Source organism: Cebus imitator, unplaced genomic scaffold (assembly GCF_001604975.1).
Source record: "Cebus imitator isolate Cc_AM_T3 unplaced genomic scaffold, Cebus_imitator-1.0 Scaffold11, whole genome shotgun sequence".
Classification (NCBI taxonomy): Eukaryota; Metazoa; Chordata; class Mammalia; order Primates; family Cebidae; genus Cebus; species Cebus imitator.
This window is the reverse complement of record NW_016107326.1, coordinates 10,436,463-10,444,387: the sequence shown is the minus strand read 5'-3', so window position 1 is coordinate 10,444,387 and position 7,925 is coordinate 10,436,463. Positions and strand designations below refer to the sequence as shown.

Genomic DNA, 7,925 nt, shown 5'->3' with positions numbered 1-7,925 from the left:
TGGGGCGTCCCCTCCGGAATGGTGGCCAGGTCTGGCGGGGCGTGTTGGATGCGGGACCCCCGAGCCCTACTGCAGCCGCCACCAAGCATGGCGAAGAGCAGTGTGAGCCTCTTCCCCACCGAGTATGGCAGGCCACCGCTCAGAGGCTATCCCAGGTGGGCACGGCCGGGGCAGGCTCAGCACTGCGCAGGCCACCGGTTCATGGAGCGCAGAGAGGGGCCTCTGGTTTATGCCAAAAATGTGTCTTCTCCAACCTTCTCCTCAAGCCCGTCTGATATGCTGGTTCCTGTCTCTAATAGTGCCTGGGAGCAGAGAGACAGGAACCAGCATATGAGACGGCTTCTTCTCCCCAACGTCAGCTGTGGGCTTCAGGGATCCGGGGAAGGTCTGGATAACCTGCCCACCCCTTGGGGAGGAAGGCCAGTTGCTACCCTCGTCTCCATTGTGACCCTAGGAGGCAAGGGCAGCTAGGCTGATAGCTGGTTTCATCTGGACTCCCCTAGGTGATGAAATGGGCAGTGAGGGGTGGGTTGGCAGCCGGTCTGGAATGGCACGGCCGGCTGCCCTGGGCATCATTTTCCCTGCCTGTTACCACTGCTGTCTGCCTAAGTAGCAAAGCAAAGTTACAGTGACAGGATCCAGAGGTGGGAGGCTCCGACTGGAGATGGCGCTGCTGTCACAGGCCACGGGGCCAGCAATGTGACAGCTTCTCATGGGGGCGGGCTCTGTTCCCAGTCCCTGCCCTGCTCTGGCTTGATTCTTGCCAGTGTCTATTTCTTTGCCTTGCCCTTATCTCAGCCTGGCTTCCTTTCCAGGATGTCAACTCTGAGTGGCTCTTGGTCCACGCCTGTCTCCATCTCTCCTTTCTCTCCCCAACTCCCTAAACTCAGGACCTAGCGTCCCAAATAGCTGGGCTGTGGGTTAGATGACTTCAAGGCATTTCCTCAGGTGTGAGTGGGCGGAGCCCTGGGAAGGCAAAGCTGTGCAGGAAGAAAACGGCAACATGCTAAGTTTCCTCAGGGAAAGCCCCTTTCCCAGGAGCAGGGAAGGCGAGGCAGTTTAGGCTGGGTCAGTTTGTCCCTGCCCTCAGTCTGTTGGTCCTGGCAATAGATGGCCTTATTTTATTTATTTTTTTTTCTTTGAGACAGTGTTTCGCTCTGCCGCGCAGGCTGGAGTGCAGTGGCTCCACCTCAGCTCACTGCAACCTCCGCCTCCTGGGCTCAAGCAACCCTCCCCCTCCGCCTGCAGAGTAGCTGGGACCACAGGCGCCCACCACGACACTGGCTAATTTTTTTTTTCTTCTCGCAAGACCTGGGTCTCCCTATGTTGCGCAGGCTGGTCTGGAACTCCTACGCTCAAGCAATCCTCCCGCCTCGGTCTCCCAAAGTGTTGGGATTATAGGCGTGAGCCACTGCGCCCGGCCAAAAGACGGCTTTAGGGCACCCCAGAAGTGAGTTGCCCCTCATCTGTCATCTTTAAAGAGGAGGAAGTGGACTCCCAATCGAACCATAGTCCATTACTCCCGGGCATGGTGACTCCGGGGGCAGCCAGGACCAAATGTGTCTCCTTCCTTTGTACCGCACCAAGTGGCGGCGTCGGGTCACAAGGCCGCCCTGGCCTTCGGGGAGGACTCGGGCAAACGTGGTGCACGGTGCTGGGGAGTCCCACCCTGGGAGCTGAGGCCTTGGATTCCAAGGGTGGGGTGGGGAGGAATTGGCAGAGATGAGGACCTGTGGAATGCACATCGAGGACGGCGCCTGCGCCCACACTCGGCTGTTCGCGAGTCTTTCTTGCCTTTCTCTTCTGAAAGTCGTCCCCGGCCTTCTCTTTTTTTCTTCTTGTTTCCCTCTGGGAGTCTGCGCAGCAGTGAATTTCCGTTTCTGGTGGTTTCCATTCCGACCTGAGCAGTTCTAACTGTGAGCTGGGTCAGTGCCGCAGGCTGTGGTAGGTGGTGGTGGGGACCCTGCATCTGAGGCACAGGGAGGATCGTGAATCGTGCGGGTGGGAAGGTTGTCCCCCGGTCATCCCAGTAATCTTTGATTCCGAGGAACGGCATATTTCGCATCTGCGGAGGTGTCTTGGGGTCCTTGGGAGAATGACTGGACGCGGAGGGAAGGCGGCAGGGAGACTTCGTTTCCTGTAGACGGGGTCCCGGCAGACGACGTAGACCTGAGTTGGATCTGTTGACCCCAAATTGTGCTTTTCCCAACAAGAAGAAAGGGAGAGAAACATTAGTACAAGTTTGGAACTAAAATATAGTAGAGAAGAAACGTAATCTCTAAAATCACACAGCTGTTCCGTTTCAAAATGTTCCTAGTACCCAGCTCTCCTAACTCCCAGCCAGTGTTCCTTGACATTCTGGTGAGAAAGACTTTCTGGGCCGGGCTTGGTGGCTCATGCCTGTAATCCCAGCACTTTGGGAGGCTGAGGGGGCTGGATCACGAGATCAACAGGTTGAGACCATCGTGGCCAATTTGGTGAAACCTGTGTCCACTAAAAATACAAAAAAATTAGCGGATGTGGTGTCGCGCCCCTGTAGTCCCAGCTAATCAGGAGACTGAGGCAGGAAAATCGCTTGAACCCGGTGGGTGAAGGTTGCAGTGAGCCGAGCTCGCACCACTGCACTCCAGCCTGGTGGCAGACAGAGACTTCGTCTCAAAAAAAAAAAAAAAAAAAAAAGGCTTTCTTTTTCCACTGGTGTGTGTCCCTGTGGGCAGCTCTGACTCACCTCCGTGCTCCAGTGCAGGCTTGCAGTGTAGCTTCTGGTACGGAAGCTACAGCTTTTCTTCTTGGTGGGAAAGGCACAGTTTGGGGTCAACAGATCCAACTCAGGTCTACGTTGTCTGCCTGGACCCCGTCTACAGGAAACGAAGTCTCCCTGCAACCTTCCCTCCGCGTCCAGTCATTCTCCCAACGACCCCAAGACACATGTATCTTCCATGGTACAGAAGATACCAGTTTGGTTTCCCTCTGCAAGTCAGATAGTGCCTAGCACATCATAGGCAGACACAAATATTTATTAAACGGAATTAATGCAATACTTTAATTGAATGAAATGGCACCCTGTCCCGCTTTTTAAAAATCAAGCTGTCAGATTTTATGTACCCCAATTTTCTATAAACTTCACTAATTCAGTGATTACCAATTTATTGGCCACAGATTGCCAGGTAGCTCAAAAATTGCTAGAAGGGTCTTTGTTAAGTCCATGGGGTCTCCAGGCATCATCTAGAACCAGTCATTTCTCACACATAGAGATGCTGCTGTTTTTCAAATGTATGTAGATGAGTTGTGCTTTAGGAGTTTTTACAGAGTCAGCAGGTACTAAAAGTAATACTACGATCGTATTGGAAGTTCATAAAAACGTTTTACATTTTTTATTGAAATTTAATTTTAAGTTAGGAAATCACTTCATTAGTCCAGTTGATGTCTAGGTCTGAGCTGTCCAGTATGGTAGCCACAAGTGACTACTTAGAGTTAGAATGAAATTAATTAAAAATTCATTTTTTTATTTGCCCTAAGTACATTTTTAATAACCACATGTGGCTAATGGCTAAATGGCTGAAAGGTACAGATGTAGAATATTTCCATCCTTGCAGAAATAGATATTGTTGATGTTGACTCTTAAGATGAATAAAAAGTAACTTAACCATAAAATATAACCTTAGCAAAGATAACTCATCTAATTTATAGCATGATAGACAGAAATGAAATTGGGGATGGGTAAGCAGTTTCTACCCTTGTTCAGTGAACAAATACATTATCTCTTCATAAAGAAATAAATGAAATTTACTGTTTTTCCCTGGGTATTGCCTGGATTGTAAAATGCTTTTCCCAGTCCTTACTTCAGCCTTCTTCCTTGTAGGTTAGAGTTACTTGTTACTGGTAAATAGCCACTATGGAGGCTAAGGACCAGAAGAAACACAGAAAGAAAAACAGTGGGCCCAAAGCTGAAAAGAAAAAGAAGTGGCATCTGCAGGATCTCCAACTAGGAGACAAGGAAGATGCCCGGAAGAGAAACCCCAAAGCTTTTGCAGTTCAGTCTACTGTGCAGATGGCTTGATCCTTTCACTGGTATGTTTAGCTGCAGTCTGGTGGTTCTTTCATTGATTCTTTTTAAATAGGAGGAGCCTCTTACAGGTGACATTTTGATTCACGAGTCTAGTCCAGCTCCGAAGGACATAGAGGTGCATGCTATGTGGCTTTCACTAAAACGTGGGAAACCTTCCCCATAGAAGCTGACTTGCCTCTGGTGTCTGCACACTGGTTGGTGTTTCTTGCTCAAGATAAAAGAATTCATAGAATCTGTTTATTCCTAAGCTTTATACTGTTTCTATGGTGATAAGTGTGCTTTTTCCCTCTAGATATGTTTTACATACAGTTGTAACATAAAATACAAAAATTACAATATTTAATACTAACATGGCTTTATTTAGTGAGTCCTCGTGATATGCCTCATGGTGTGCTTTAAACATTTTTCAACTAAATGCTTCCAGCAGCCTTACCAGAGTAGGAATTATTCTTGCCCTCATTTTATGGATAAGAAAACTGAGGTCAAGAAAACAAGTTACCTCCAATCATATAACCAGTAAGTAGGAGAGTCACATTTACTCTACAGCTTCTGCTTTTGTCCGTTATGATGCACTGCCTTGGTAGTTACCTTTTGGTTTTTTAAAAAAACTATTAAAATCACTTATAAAACAGTCAGATTTAAGGAGTGTTTAATTTTCAATTCTCTATACTATTGAAGTCATCTTGTTACATCTTATTGAACAGCAGTTATTTAGATGGGGACCAGAAGTTATCAAGCTAATAATTGACAAGTTAATATATTTATATAATGTCTGTTGTAGTCTCTAATTAATATATTAAAGTACTCTCTATAAGTATACTAAAAAAAAGTCTACTTATATGGTTGATACCTTTTATTCTATTTTGAAAGTAAGCTTACTTTTTTTTTTTTTTCCCATGCATAGGACTCAGGATTTAAAGACAAAGAAGCATCATATTCCAGTGGTTGATCGAACTCCACTAGAGCCCCCACCAATGGTGGTGATGGTGATGGGGCCTCCAAAAGTTGGAAAGAGCACTTTGATACAGTGCCTCATCAGAAGTTCACCTGGCAGAAGTTGACTGAGATCTAAGGCCCTGTGATGGTCGTGTCAGGTAGGAGATGCTGCCACAGTCACGGTTGGCGTGGCTGTTGTCATCTGAGGGATATGCATGTATTTGTTGTTTTCTTGAGTGGAAGATGTTAAATATTGTCATATCATGCTATCTCTCTTATGCTTTTACTAAATTGGGTATGGCTTCAAAAACGTGTAAGTTCCCAGAGATAAGGACGTGATAAATATCTTATCCTAACTGCCCTATGGCTTTGCCAAGTATGTTCCTTGGAAGGGCCTAGCAGGCCTGGTCACCATGAAGACATCATTTAACATGTAGCACGCACCTCCTATGTGCCACGCTTGCCCTGATGAAGCCACATTCTGGTGGAAGTGAGAGTTTTCTCTTTTTCCTGTGAGAATTTGCGTTGGGAGATTGTGACCTTTCCAAGTTTGAGGGAAAAGGAAACAAGCTTCCAGTGGTAGAATGGCAATGTACAATCTGAAATCTCTTGTTATTACAATAATATAATATAGTTGGATTGGGGCTTTTCTTTATCTTTGGAGCATCCATATTTTCTTTTCCTTTTTTTGAGACAGAGTCCTACTCTGTGGCACAGGCTGGAGTGCAGTGGTGTGATTACAGCCCACTGCAGCCTCAACCTCCTAGGCTCAGGCAGTCCTGCCCCCTAAGTAGTGTATGTCACCATGCCTGGCTAATTTTTCTTCCTTTCCCTGCCACCCTGTAGAGTTGGGGTTTCCCTTTGTGTCCCAGGCTGGTCTCAAAACTCCTGGGCTCAAGGGATCTGCCTGCATTGGCCTCTCAAGGTGCTGGGACTACAGGGATGAGCCATTGTGCCCAACCCATATTTTTTTGACTGTTTCCTTTTACATTAATTTAGAAATAATTATATGAATATTCTGTTGTATCATGTTTAAGGATATTTTTGGCTACAGTAGGAATACAGGAAGTTTTGTTAGAGACGAAGACATTGGCCTGCAGCTGAACAGCAGGATCATGGTTATCACGGAGTCTGTCCAGTCAGGATTTTCTCTGTTTGAGTACTTTTATTCACCTGGGTAGACTTTTGATATTATTTCAATTTAGAACACAGCAAGAAAAACAGGATGGAATTTATTTTATGTTACTAGTTTTTGCCTATAAAAACGAACTTCTGATACACTCCTGTAAACATATGTGGTGTTTAGCAGATGCAATTAAAAAAATGAAAATGAGATTTGATGGTTAGGGTTTCTCCAGAGTCTTTTTAAAGTAAAATTTTCACCTTTTCACTTATAGGTAAAAAGCGCAGACTCACCATTATTGAATGTGGGTGTGATATTAACATGATGATTGATCTGGTTAAAGTAGCAGATCTGGTAATGTAGCAGGGGCAGCCTGGGGTGCTGATGGAGACTTACAGCGTGTGATAGGTTATTTACCCTGTGATAAAGGGAAGAGTATTTTATGATTATTAAAGGAATCATGGTCATCATCAGAGATACAGTACATGTGATTGAATTGATGATAATAATAGTAGTAAATGTTTTTACATTAATAATAAAAATGGAATGTACACAATGAAATATATTCCAAAATCTAAAAGCAAATCATAGGATGGAGAAAACCTTTAATGAACACAGCTAATAAGAAGTCATTAATGTGCATATGTATATATGTACAAAATATATCATAGTAAGTATCATTTCTTCTTGGACCCTTCCTGGCACTGTGCTAACTGCTTTCTACAAATTTAGCTTACATGAACCCTTGAGGTGAGTTCAGTATTATCTCTAGTTTACATAAGATGAAATAGAGCCTCCCAACAGTTAAGTACCTTGTGTGAAGGTGGGACCCTTATTCCTAATGGTTCCAGAACCTTCATCCTTAATGTGAAAGTAAGTACATGAATTGTCCTGCAGAAGTGGTCACAGTTTATCAACAGAAAATCTAGACAGTACTGAGTGTATGTAAAATGTACACGCACTTTTGATTATGGAAATGGTAATGTTCCCTGTTTCTGTTACTCTATTAACTCTTTTACATTAGCAAAAATAAAATATAAATTAGAAAAAAAATAAGCCATATTGATTAGGAAGTGTGGGGTGACAAATGCCTTGGGAGTTTCATTTTTATTTAGTTTTTACTGGAGAGCAATTTTGTGACAAAGAGCTACAAATTTGGCCCAGGAAGACTCCTAAAATATAAAGTAAAAAGTAATACAGATTTTAAAGTTGTGCCATTGTAATGTTAGGAAGCTAAATAACATTTAAATTTTGAACATGTAATGCTACTATTAGTACAACTAAGTGTTGTTATTAATGTCGTGTAAGCTTACTAAATCTTGTGTACTTGAAATGATTTAAATAGTTTATAGAAGTCATTTGTCTCTTTTATTTAAAACGTAGCAAGTTTCTAATTTTGAAGATGTACATTTTAAGAGATGCCTTTACATTTTTAAATTTTTAATTGTTATGGATACATAATATCCATAAGGAACATATGTATCCGATTATTATGGATACATAATGTCCATAAGTTGTACATAAGGAACATTTTTATTTCATTCTTTTAGTTATTCTGAATTATATAATAAATGATAGTCACCCTATTGTGCTCTTGGACACGAGAATTTATTCTATTTAACTGTATTTTTGTATCTGTTAACCTGTCCCTCTTTGTCCCTCCCTCCCTGCTACCCTTCCCAGTCTCTTAGCCATCATTGAGAGAGATGCCTATTATGTAAATCATTTTAAAATTTTCAAAAGGAAGACACATATTTGGTAAAGTACTCTAACTGTAATGCAGGATACACACGATGC

At 43.6% G+C, this 7,925-nt stretch overlaps 1 pseudogene across 1 annotated transcript in view; it reads left to right on the top strand.

Annotated features, from left to right (window-relative positions):
- Positions 1 to 20: 20 nt before the first annotated feature.
- The window catches only part of LOC108281440, a 21,054-nt pseudogene continuing 13,149 nt past the window's right edge, over positions 21 to 7,925 (top strand). Inside the window, exons 1-3 of the transcript XR_005195296.1 lie at positions 21 to 155; positions 3,863 to 4,071; positions 4,974 to 5,163. The product of XR_005195296.1 is annotated as a ribosome biogenesis protein BMS1 homolog (transcript). The remainder of the gene's footprint in view (positions 156 to 3,862; positions 4,072 to 4,973; positions 5,164 to 7,925) is intronic.